Source organism: Myotis davidii, unplaced genomic scaffold (assembly GCF_000327345.1).
Source record: "Myotis davidii unplaced genomic scaffold, ASM32734v1 scaffold941, whole genome shotgun sequence".
Lineage (NCBI taxonomy): Eukaryota > Metazoa > Chordata > Mammalia > Chiroptera > Vespertilionidae > Myotis > Myotis davidii.
Window position 1 is genome coordinate 377,575 of NW_006291724.1, and position 11,386 is coordinate 388,960.

General features: G+C 43.1%; 1 protein-coding gene across 6 annotated transcripts in view; it reads right to left on the bottom strand.

Moving 5' to 3' along the window:
- Positions 1 to 11,386, bottom strand: part of PAK3 (p21 protein (Cdc42/Rac)-activated kinase 3) — a 310,496-nt gene that overhangs the window by 136,389 nt on the left and 162,721 nt on the right. For 2 of the 6 annotated variants that reach the window (XM_006765158.2, XM_006765154.2), the window contains exons 4-5: positions 11,131 to 11,188; positions 7,021 to 7,168 (exon numbers count right to left, since the gene is read on the bottom strand). The exons of 2 other annotated variants lie outside the window; for them this stretch is intronic. The gene's annotated coding sequence lies outside the window, so the exon portion shown is untranslated. The remainder of the gene's footprint in view (positions 1 to 7,020; positions 7,169 to 11,130; positions 11,189 to 11,386) is intronic. 2 more of the 6 variants (XM_006765159.2, XM_006765155.2) reach the window with 1 other exon arrangement.

Here is an 11,386-nt window from a genome sequence, read left to right on the forward strand (position 1 = left end):
TTCGGCCCTGCTGGTGGGAATGCAGACTGGGGCAGCCATTATGGAAAACAGTAAGAGGTTCTTCAAAAAATAAAAAATGGAACTATCTTATGACCCAGTCATTCCACTTCAGAATATATTTTTTTAAAAAAACACCCCAAACACTAATTGGAAAGAATATATGCACCCATATGTTCATTCCAGTGTTATTTTATAGCCAAGCTATGAAAGCAACCCAAGGGGGTATTATGCTAAGTGAAATAAGCCAAAGAAAGACAAATCCCGTATGATTTCACTGATATGTGGAATGTAAAGAACAAAATTAATGAACAAAACAGACTCATAGAGAAGAGACTGATGGTTGCCAGAGGGGATGGGGTTGGGGTGCAGGGTGAAACAAAGATGAAGGGATTAGGAAGTGCAGCCAGGCTGGCTGGAAGGAGGGGGACCTTGGGAGTGACTGTTTAATGAGGATGGGGTTTCTTTGGGGGTGATGAGAAGGTTCTGGAACAAGCTAGCTGCAGAGCACTGTGAACATGATAAATGGTCCTGAATTGTACATTTTAAAATGGTTAAGATGGTGACTTTTATGTGTATTTTACCGCAATAAAATAATTGATCGCAAAAAAAAATCAATAAAATATATTTTAAAAAAAGAAAAAAAAAGAAAATGGGGTCTTTGGCTGCAAAGAGCCATAATGTTTCTCTATTATCACAAGGTTCTGTCCTTTTGAAGACACCTACCTCAAAGGGTTGTGGTAAGGATAACAATAAGATCTATAATTTGTAGATCAATAGGCCAGACATTGTGCTAAACGCTTTCATAGATTTATCTCATTTCATCCTCATTATAACTTAACTAGAGGCCCAGTGCATGAAATTTGTGCATGGATAGGGTTCCTAGGCTTAGCCAGTGATCAGGGCAATCAGATTCCCTGACTCCCCACCTCTCCACTTCCTCCCTCACTGCCGACCCGCATGTTGCCACTGCACGTGGTTCCCATCACCTCCCTGCCTCCTTCCTTCATTCCCTCAGCACCCCACCACTGCTGGTCACCTGCCATGTTCCACGCCGCCCCCAGGTGGTCGGCGCACATCATAGTGAGTGATCAAACTCCCAGTCTCCCAGTCAAACTCCCAAGGGGACACTTTGCATATCAGTCTTTTATATATATACTAGAGGCCCAGAGCATGATTGAAATCATGCAAGGAAGCACCGTGCAGGCTGCTGCGGGAGTCAGGCTGGACCTGCGCCATGGGAGGCTTGGACCCACGCCAGACTTTCAGTGCCAGCCGCAGGCCAGACTGGCACCATGGGTGGCCAGGACCCGTGCCTGACTTCTGCCCAGGTCCCCCCTGCCCCCCTGCCTGTGTCCATGCTGGTGCTGCCCAAGCTGACACGGCAGCTCAGCCAGCCCCAGGCCTCCCAGGCCCCTCTGCCTGTGTCCACTCTGGGCTGCCAGAGCCACTGTGATGGCTTGGGCAGGCCCCCCTGTGTCTGTCTCTGTCTTTGTTCTGGGCCTTACCTGCACGTGCAACCTCCTCCTGTCTGGTCATGACCAGTTACAGAGTTCCAGCCTAATTTGCATATTACCTCTTTATATGTATAGATAGATTATGTAGATTTGCCCACTTTACATATGAGGAAATTGAGGATTAAGGGGGATAAGTAATTGACTCAAGCAAGGTCACATAGCTAAGAAGTTTTGTTCTTAATGCCACTATCATAATGGATGAATGAGTTATTAAATGTTTTGAAAAGTATAAAATATCATATAAATGCAAAGGGGTGGGTTTCATCACTTAGCACTTTTCACTGCATTCAAGCAAATTCAGGCAGGTGCATTTTCCCTTCTTAAAATTCAGCCAGTCCCATAAACTATCTAAATTATTTTTGGTGCATCTTGGTATATCAACAGAAACTATCAAATATAAATTGGCCAGGCAACTCTATAAGCTGTCTCCTCGTGGAGGTACAAAATTTTCCTCAAGGTCTATAGTTCATTTTAATTCCTCTACCTTAGGCCCAGTGACAAAGGGCTCTTTTACACAATCTTCTGGAAAGATGGCACAGCCCTGTGCTTAGCAAGATATCTACAAAGAACTTTGCTTTTGGAAGTGACTTACTTATATCTTGACTGCTGTTCTCAACCACCCATGGGCCCTCAAGACCTTTGGAGCCTGAAGGTCACTGAATTACATGATAAAGATTTTTCTAATCCCAAATTTCAAGACTGTTGCCTTATTCTACTGTTTCACAGTGACTTCATCTTTCTTATTCAAATGAAATAACTTAAGGGCAGAGTATGTTTCTTTCACCCATTTGAACCTTAATCTGGGCCTAGTAATATGTGAGGACTATTGAAGAATGTCCATCCATACTGATAATGCCACTGGAATTCTAGGATTGAGGAAGAGATGCACTGCACCTGTCTTGACAACATGTTGCTGTCCATATAACCCTTTCAGTTTCTTTATTTTATTGATTTTTTTACAGAGAGGAAGGGAGAGGGACAGGATAGAGACTTAGAAACATCAATGAGAGAGAAACATCAATCAGCTGTCTCCTGCACACTCCCTACTGGGGATGTGCCCACAACCAATGTACATGCCCTTGACCGTAATCAATGCTCTATCCACTGAGCCAAACCAGTTAGGGCACCCTTTCAGTTTCTTAACTGAGCTTTACAAGTAGCTGCTCAAGGCCTGACATTGTAATAGGCATTGGGAATCCAAACTAAGATGATGTGGTGTCTGCTATCAAATACGTTTTCAATCTAATGGCAGATGTTTTGGGTGGTAGGTGGTATTCCAAAGTATAGGCATTTCCACATGGTATGCCAGAACCCGTATCTAATGGTGGATTAGTCATATTTTGCAGTCATTGTTCTAGAGAGACTATAGCTGAAACTGTGGGATAAGGAGATTGCTACAAGGGGCTTTCATGTTTCCAAATCTCTGCTAAGGAACTGGGAGGGCACATGGCTCTGGCATCAGGCTCCTGGTCTACTGGTTCACTACCAGATTTTGTGCTTCTTTTCATCCTCTTACAGGGAAATCTACAGTCTGTCTGGAGTGCAAGGAAGTTTCTTTAGTTTGTCTTTATCCAAGCTTACTGATAAATTTTCTCTGTTAACTTGTTGGTTACAGCTGTTGAAATTCCAGTAGGGTCTGTGGATGCACATGCACAATATAATTTATTTTATCATCTTGCTATCATCTTTTCTTTCTTTCTTTAATTTCATGTCCATGGGTTAACAGGTTAAAAGTAGACCTGCTAGATCAGAGGTGCCTGCTCGTAGTAGGACTACTCTTTCCATGTGTATAATCCACAGGCAATTCCAGAGCATAAACAAAATTGGAGACACACACTTTAGTATAGGAAAACATTGAGTGCATAAAGAAACACATTCTTCACCTTTCCCTCCGCTTGGAAGAGAGATGAGGTAGCAAGTTTAGCTATAAACTCCATTAAAAAGAAATAAACACCTAAATCCCAACCTCTTTTGGATAGGACTCGGTAAGGTTCTATTAGAGATGATTTCTGTAAGATGAAACTGGCAAAAGGATATAAAACTCGATATGTGCATTTGTGCTTTCTCTTTTAAATCCTAGACATAAATCCCACTCCTTTCTGCTCAGGAAAGATCTAGTTCCCATTAAAAATTTTAGCAGGAGTACGGAGAGTAGTAGTGCAAGTAGGAAAAAAGAATGACGACTGTGACTATAAACTATTACCTGTAATTGGGTGTGACACAGAGTGTGTGTCAGTGAAGAGGTGTGTGAATGTGGCAATATCAGTGTGGGGCATATATAAGAGTTTGGCAAAGTATATATGGGTGTGTAAATGAGAGTGTGGGTTGCTATAAGCATTTTGGAATCAATGTGAGTAAAAGTGGATCAGTGAGATTATCTCAGTGAAGGAGTATAGGTTAGTGTCAATGTGAGTAAGTATCAGAGTTGATATGTCCATCTGAGAGTCCAGGTAAGAGTCAGTGGAAGTTCAGGAGAGTGTGTCAAATGAGAGTACTGATTTATGTATCAGTGACTGTGTGGTTCAGTGTGAGTAAGTGTATCAGTGTAAGAGAGGATGTGACAGGATGACTATGAGCCTGAGTGAGGGTCAGTCTATGTGGACTACATCTATATAAGTGTATATATGTATAATTGATTGTGACACTGAATTGTATGGGTTTCTCTGGTGTGTGCCAAGGTAAATGAAGTCAGTGGCTATTCATGTCACTACATGTGTACTGGTGAGAATGTATATAGCAATGTGAATAAAGGTGTGTCAGTGTGAGAGTAGGAATGTATAAGAATGTGAGTGTGTGGAAAGTGTGATTGTGCCAGTGTGAATATGTGTGATGTACAAATGGGAGTTGGTGTATGAGAGAGTGTACATGTGAATGGACATGAGTGTCAGGTAGTATGACTGTGAGTCCGTGAGGATGTGTGGAAGGGTATGATTTTAAGTGCAGTTGTGAATGTGAGAATATGTAAAAATGTGACAATGTGAAGATGTAAGCCTGTGTGTGCAGTGTAACTGTGTGTTAATGTTAATTTTTGTGGGTACTGAATGTGAGTGAGCATGTGTATGTGTTAGTGTGTGTCAAGGTGACTGCAACTGTGTGTATGTGATTGTGTATGACTGAGAGTAGGGTGATGTGTCTCAGTGAAAATGGCTGAATTTATGAAAGTGAGTGTGTTTGTGATTATATTTGATGAGTTTGGTGAAGAGTGCAATTATGCCTCAGTGAGAATAGGAATGTGAATATGTAAGAAAATAAGTTTTCATGTGTATGTGTGAATGTGACAGGATAGGGATATTGTGTCAGTGATGAGTATATAAGAGCATGTAATAAAGTATAAAAGTTTAATGGGTGAGATTGTTTTTATTGTGTGAGCATATATAAATGTGAACATATGGCTATGCATGCACATGTGTATATCATTGTGATGAGTTATAAGTTGTTTATATGTGTGAATGTGAGGAGGAAATAGTGATAGTGCAAATGTGTGGGAGTGATAGAAATTGAACATGGGTTTATCTATGAGAAACAATTAGAGGCAAGTCAGTATGTATTTGTGCATAGAATATGTGTAACTGTGTAGGAATTTTAGGCTTAAGGGTGACTGTGTGTCAGAATTTAAGAAAACATAAAGGTATGAGTGAGTGAGAACGTGAGAGTGGGGTGTATGGCAAGTATGAATGTGTGTCAGCATGAAAATATGAATGTATAAATGTATGTGGCAGTAAGAATTTGCCTGTATTTAGTGGATTTATAAATATGATTGTGTGTGAGGGTGGGGGAATAACAGTGATCATCACTATGAATGTGTTCAGGGTGAAAAGTGTGAGTCAAAGAAGCAAGTATGATTGTGTGAATGTACCAGTAGGCAAGTGTGCTTGTGAGAGTGTTTATGAGCACTGAAAGGTACCAAAATAATTTGGGATTCTGAGAAATTCTCTAAGAATTTCTCCCAAAGTCACCTCTCAACCTCTATCTCCTCATGGGTAAAACAGTGATGATAATAATAATAGGTACCCTGAGATAGCATCACTTTTATAAGAAACATATAGTAACTATTAGAAAAACATACTACCTTGTTGAGTTACTGTAGAATCAAATTGTCTCATGCAAGTAAAATGCCTAGTATAGTGCTGGCAACAATAGCTACTCAATAAGTACATTATATTGCAGCTGTCATAAAATACCCAGGAGAGACCCATGGCTTGCGTCTTATTTTAGCCAGTTCTAGTTACCTTCTGTTGTTCAAGATCTATAGAGGATCCTCTACCAGAGCATCTCTAGAAAGCTGAATGCATCAATATCGGCAAGGCTGTAATTTCATACCTTTAATTTCACAGCTGAAACTCTGGAGCTTCCCCTTCATGAGAAGGCATCACATAAACACCTGTCGCTGAGACACAGTTTTCCTTTGTTCTTTAGGCCCAGGACAGGCTCAGTTTGAAAGGGAATTGGATTTCATATTCCTTCTTTGTTTTTTGTTTAGTTTATTTTTCTCTTGGGTTTTTATTTTGATTTTGGTTGTTTGTTTTTGACATGGGCAATATGAGAGATGCTTAAGTAACTGACAAAGGGACAAACAGAAGACCAGATAGAAAGGCAGAGAGATAGTAAGATACAAACAGGTGCCTGGACTGCAGCACATAGCAAAAGAAGGCCAGATGGAGAAGCCAACAGAGAAGCTATGACAGATGCCTGAGGGATAAAGAGACAGGGAGATGATCAGAGAGTCAGGCCAAGAAACCCAAAAGAAGTAGAGAAAGAGAGAGAGGCCAAAATTAAAAAACTGCTGGGGAGCTGTCAGGCACTTGTGAGAGACTAGAGACCTATGAGATCTAGTCCCTACCCATGAAGAGCTTAAATTATAGTTTGCCTGCCAAGATTAATACTGCAGAAACCATGCAAGAATTATTTTAGGCACTAGAGAAGAATAAACTATACTACATGCCAGACTCAAGTGTTGTTGGAGAGCTAGGGAAGGAAGTATTCCCTGGTTGGGTGGGAAGGCAGAGAGAAGGTTCTGGAAGGTTTAAGTTAAGAAGCTGGGATGATTGGGTTGGAAGTTATGCTTTAAATAGGCAGGTAAAATTAAAGTTTTGAGGTAGTGAGGTAGTTGAAGTTATAGGAACCAATTGGTAAATTGTGGCATGTGGCTGAAATGCAACTTCAGCATTAGGAAAGCAGGAAGAATGGAAATGATAGCTTGATGGGAAGCAGGTCTGTGTTACACTAAATCTCTTAGATGAAGCTTGACATTAATGAAGGATTTGCCAGTGACTGTGAGTTTGTTTCTACTACTCTCTCTAGGATGTAGGTCAAGAGTGTCATTCTCATATTAGAGATGGGGGGAACCAAGAAACCAAGGGAAGCTGTACAGAAAGAAGGGGCCATGCCTTGGGGCCTGGCTGATGAGGCCTAATCAGGGTCTTTAAAAGTAGGAGCTTTGGTGCAAAGGTGGCATTTACCTGGGCTTAGAGATCCCTAACTCCCTGCCCTGGAATCCATTACTCACCTCACACCACCACTGCTGCAGGACCTTAGCATGGGTGGGTGTTGCCCATAAGAAGGGACCAGGATGCCTTCAGCTCCGACGAACTCAGGGCTGGATACACCAGCTGCCACAAGATGCAAGGACTCAGCTGCTCTTTCTTGGGGAAAACCTGCCAAGAGAAGCATTGTGGGGGAGCAGGAATCTCTTTCCCCACCTACTACTACTCCCTCATCCACCCCCCCAAAAAAATCACACACTCACTACAGTGAATTTCAGTAAATCCCTTCAAAAGACAGAGAATCAGAGAAGTATTAAAAAAAAAAAAGCATTATTACGTAGGAGTTCAGAAAGACCGATGAACTTGGAGTTTCAAATTGGGAAGTGCTGTCACTTCACCACTCTGGATCGGTTTGCTATCAAGTGGACAAGATCTACCCTAGTTACCTTTGATAAGCATTGGGAGGACTAAATCAAATATGACAGATGTGAAATATTTCATAGTTACTGGAGGTGGTATAGTCCAGTGTACCATGGAAAACTGAGAGATAATAGGGAATTCAGGTGGGCTCTGAGGATACCTGAGCTTCCTGAAGACCTGGCACTGCTGTTCACTCCTCAACTCCAAGTGTCTACCTTCATTTCCATTTTCCTTCTCAATAAGCTACACTAGGGTGGGAAACACTCTGAAGTCATCTCATAGCTGCTGATGCCCTCAGCCTCTGGTCCTAATAGGAAATTCTCTCTGCCTTCCCCTATCTCCACCACAGGGATATCTTTTACAATCTTCCCAAGATTTTATTGGGTGATATATACTTGGGTTCTTATTTTTATCTTGCATGTGCATGGCAATTTACCCTATCTTCCCAACGGAGGTTTCCATGTCAAACCTTGAAGGAGATGGAGTCTCTTTAATCCTTCCCTTTTCTGTCTATCCACACATTCACTTGAGTCTCTCAAGGGTTTAGTACTCTCAAGGAGGAGACCAAACTTTCCTTGACAGGACCCCAAGCTCTGCAATCCTTCCTATCCCGTCCCCTTTTCCTCCATGGTGTTTATCCTCAAAGAAAAACAGCACTTATATGTAACTCACAATAAAGCCAGATCCAGGCTAGCACACATGCTATTAGAACACACCAGAATACACAGGGTCCTAAGCCAAAGTCAGGGATGGGTGGATGGATGGATGGTTGGTTGGATAAGTAAAGGTGGAGATAAAAAAAATATTAGAGCCTCAGGGAGCCAAGAAAAGCTCCCTTGATTCCCACAATACCACTTCTTGACTAAGAAGACCAAGCCATACCCCAGGTCTTCCACTTGTTCCTGGCAAGACTCCAAAGCACATCTGTCCCCCAGGAGCCCTGGCATTCCCTTTGTGTTGCCCACATGCACACTCCAAAGAGCCTTTCCAAATCCCACCCACTTTGCAGCTGAGTGGTGTGCCTGTAGCCTCCGACACTGCAGGAACTCATCCTGTAAGGGGATGAGGTGGGGTGGGGGTGGAGAAGTGAGGGCTGTCAAAGCTCCAGAGAGGGTTGGGGCTTGAAGAGGGCTCAAGAAGGATGGCCACACAAAAAAACTTCGCATATCCTCAGAGCTGAGGGTTATACCCAGGGAGGCAGCATGCATCCATGGGGGGCAGAGGTGGGGAACAGTGCTAGAAGACCTGGAGGAAGGGGGAAATGCACCTTACTAACCATGCACCTCCAGGTTTCTGCATAAGATCCAGAGCTTTCCTTAGGCCTGCCTCGACATCCCTTCATTCACTTATTAACTCCATGCAGCCTGCCTCAAACCCACCAGTTGCACAGATGGAGCCAGTGCAGATGCCACTGGCAGGACACAGGACTCCACCTGGTGGCTACACTCCTCCAGTAGGCCTGGGTATATGTCGTGAATGAGAATATGGTGGGTGGAGTATATATCTGTGCCAAGTTATGTGCCTTGTGTGCCTATACCATTTTGGGTGTGTGCCAAATCATATCTATATTATGTTGTGTGTATATCAAGTCTGTATTATGTTTGGTACATGTGCAGTCATGTTTATACTGTGTTGTGTATGTGTATCATGTCAGTACCATATTGTGTCCATGCTGTGGGTCTGTACTGTGTTGTATGTGTATTGCATCTATTCCATGCTGTGTGTGTGTGTATACCATGTGGCTAATCCATATTGTGTGTCATATGCCTATGCCACATTGTATGCCTGTATCATGTTATGTGTCTCTACTGTCTTATGTGTTCACTTGTGGCTCAGGCCTCCTACTGGACCTGAGATAGGAATCAGTGCACACATCTTCTACCTACTAGCACCGCAGACTTCCTGCACTCCAGCTTTCTGCCAGCATCTCTGTATGGGGACTAGGGCTGCCACTTTGTTGGTGATGGGATGAGAGAAGCTATAGACAACCACTCTTTCTACTACAGAACACTCCAATAGCAAGTGCCCTGACCAGCACTGAAGAATTCTGGAGCCTTTTTCAGGCTCTAAGAAGGAAACTTGGCACTGGGGGTGTAGGGGATGGCCCCTTCTCTCAATCCCCAGCCCCATCCATATATGAGAAGGGCCTACAAGAAGCCACAGCTGCACCTGAGTCTCTCCTTCAGGCCAATTGGAAGGACTGGAGCCCTTCTCCACAGAGACTAAGAGCTGCACAAGGGTTAGCACTGGCACCAGAGCTGAGCTATGGGATGCATGTATGGGTAGCTCTGCCAAAGGTGTCTCCATTGAGGTCACTATAGGGTGTGACTGTGTTGATTGTTAGGGGTAGGTCTCTTGAGGGTTGTAGAATTCCCAAAATTCTGCCTGGCTCAGAGAGAGATAGGGGAGAAAGATAAAAGGGAAAGGATCCACAACCAAGCCAGGTCTTTCATTCACCCTTACCCCAAGCCCTTCTCTTTTGAGACTCAAGGTCATTAGTGAATCTCTGTACCCATACCATATAAGATCCTCACAGAGCTTTTTGTGGGCTTGATTATAGGGTCCTTAGAAGGTTCTCCACTTGAGCTTCTCTTTTCCCTATTTTTACCATTCACATAAAACAAAAGTGTAGTCATACTGGTGAAGATATGAAATGTGTGTAGGGGTTGCAGGTGTGTTTTGTACTGTTTTCCCTCAAATGGAAAGCATATGAAAAAAGAGTGTGCTTTAGAAGGGGTAATTTTGGGGGAGAGGGCTATCCTTTAGCAGGCCTTTTTTTATTACCGAAACAAATGGGCCCACTTCTTAAAATGTCACAATTATTTTAGAAAGCACCTCCCCCAAACCCCACCATTTGAAAGACAAGGAAACTGAGGTACAAACACTCATGCCAGAATGCCTGACTTCTGATTCCCATAGTTCATTCCACACCAGATCCTGATACTCTAGTCCTTACAAAACTTACTTCTCCAAATCCAGTCCCCTCCTATCTCACAGCGTAGCACTACCTAGCCTCCATCCCACTGTGTGGCCTCCAATACCGTCCTATTCCATCTCAGGGATCAGTCTCCCTGTCTGTGGCCACGCCTTTGGACTGATTTCCATTCTCTACCAGTATATTGTTCATCTATTTCCAGTCTTCAAGGTTTACCTCTCCCATTTTGCTTCCCACCCGCAGACCTAGAGATAGCTATGCCTACATAACATCCCCTGGGTGCAGCACAGATTGCCCCAACCTGCAGATAATTGACTGAATGTGCAAATCAGACACTGATTAACATTTCCAATTAAACTCCCAGTTAGACTGTGTGTATTATTGATACCAGTAATCACCTCATATGTAAATGCACATACCTTCCAAAGTCACAGAGCAAGATAAGAAGTGACACATTTCTTGGGGGGAAATGGAAACAGACTGCTAGATCTGGTGGTTTATTTGGTTTGTTGATACCTCTATATCAGATACTACATGTCTGGCTGTTACTAGTTCCCAGGCTAGGGCTTCACATCTGAAATGGAGGACTCAGGCCCTGCACACCACTGCATGCCCTTTCTGCCCCTGCTGGAGAAGCTCCTAGTGCCTAGTTGGCAGGGGAGTCCACCCCAGGCCCTGCAGAGGAAACCACCTAATTTCTGGCAAATGGAGAGGTTGGGGAAAAACAGGACAGCAGAAGCATAAGCTGCACCCCAGATGCCTCGAGAGCTGCACTTACCTTCAAGTATAGTTGTTTCACTGTCCCTCAGCCTGCACTGGGTCCCATGGGCCCCTGCCTGGAAATGAGGGCTTTAATTTTATTTATTTATTTATTTATTTATTTATTTATTTATTTATTTTGGTTAATCCTCACCTGGGGATATTTTTCCATTGATTTTTTCTTTTTTTTTAGAGAGAGAGAGAGAGGTGAAATGCAGAGAAAGAGACAGACAGAAACCTCGATGTGAAAGAAACACATTGCTTGGTTGCCTCCC